The sequence below is a fragment of the Sapajus apella genome, unplaced genomic scaffold (genome assembly GCF_009761245.1).
Source record: "Sapajus apella isolate SASKATOON/1434 unplaced genomic scaffold, GSC_monkey_1.0 scaffold105, whole genome shotgun sequence".
Taxonomy (NCBI): domain Eukaryota; kingdom Metazoa; phylum Chordata; class Mammalia; order Primates; family Cebidae; genus Sapajus; species Sapajus apella.
Genome location: NW_022437045.1, coordinates 3,745,952 through 3,747,586, shown reverse-complemented (window position 1 = coordinate 3,747,586; position 1,635 = coordinate 3,745,952).

Sequence of the window (1,635 nt, the reverse complement as noted above, 5' to 3'; positions counted from 1 at the left end):
AAAAAAAAAAAAAAAAAAAAAAAAAAAAAAAAAAAAAAAAAAAAGAATTGACCTGTGTATTCCATCAGGAGGCATATGATGACAGTTTAGCCCAATATTTTTTATGTTAACTTTGCTTCACTAGATTAAGTCTGGCTTCTGCCAGGTTTCTTTGTCTCCCTACTGTCAAGTTAACCTTTTTCCCTCTGCAATTAATAACTAATCTGTTGGAAAATATTTAGAATCAATGCATGTATCCTTTTCCCATCAAATTTTTACACAATAGTTGCACCATCCATTGATTTTTTTGCCTGAAACATTTATTAACATGGTATGGAAAATGATTTTTATAACTGCATCATTGCACTTATATTTATTAGATAGTATATCTCTGTAAGAAAGAGATTTTTTTTGGTAAAAGAGTTTTTTCCTTCTCCTGTGTTATGTATATATGTGTATATGTACATATAATTGTGTAGTCACAATTACATATATATATGTACATATGTATGCATTTGATATAAGTATAGATTTATGTATTCTTTTAGTTTCAATTGTTTCATTCAACTTTAATTTCTAACACAATTATATACAGAGCAAATTTAAATCAATATGTTGTAGTATATAAATTATATTATTAATGTGTTGCATTATGTGTATTTTATCCATTCTTGAATTCACAGAGCTAAGATATTACAGAACATAGTATGCCCATAATATATATTTATTGGCCATATAATATGTGTCACCCCATACTTTGATTAGTTTTTGTCTCCACTCAGCTAGTGTTAATTAGATGGGCACAGTATGAGTTATGATTTCATGTTATATAAACATTCATAGAAAAATGATAATGTGCTAATATAATTATTAACCTTACTGTAATCATATTCTACTTGCAAATATAAAATGCAAATAAACAGTCAGTGAAGAGGGTAAAAGGGTATAAAATGAAGTCAGTTGAGAAGAAAACTGGTTTAAAAAGAAGGAAATTGGATTAGGAGTTCAATTTATGTTAAAGCTAAACCCATTAAGCTGAACAGAAAAATGCTCCAGAGCACAGGAAGTAGAACTGGGAAATTACAGTGGTGAATTGGGCACTACAACAAAGTGATCTAATGAACTAGCAATTTACCATATTATTATGAGCTCGAAAGGCAATTTAATCAAAACAATTTGGTTTATATTGCTTCTAACCTAGTTGTGTAGTTTCAGAATCTTTTCTTCTTTAAGTATAAAACTTTTAGTCACAGGGCTGCAGTTTTACAAATTAGAATATATGCTGCTAAAATTATTATCATAACTACCTTGGTGATGACTATAATTATAAAGGCATCCACTTAAATGCCACATTAAATCGACACAATTATAGCCTAGCAAATTTTTTAATCTTTCTGTATATGCCCTTGTGTTTTGAGAATAAATAAACACACATTTCTATTTTCTCCTCGACTGATTTTTTTCAATAAGGGCAGTTATAAAACATTTAAAAAATATATTCTTTCTTGAATATTAAGAAATTAAGAGAAAAGTCTCATGTCCTAAATTTTTTATACTGTTAGTAAGACTTATTTAAAAAGTAGTAGGGCACAAAGTACTGTAAATACTTTTATTCTATAATTTTTTTGGAAAAATTGAGCAATTAAACTTGCTTAA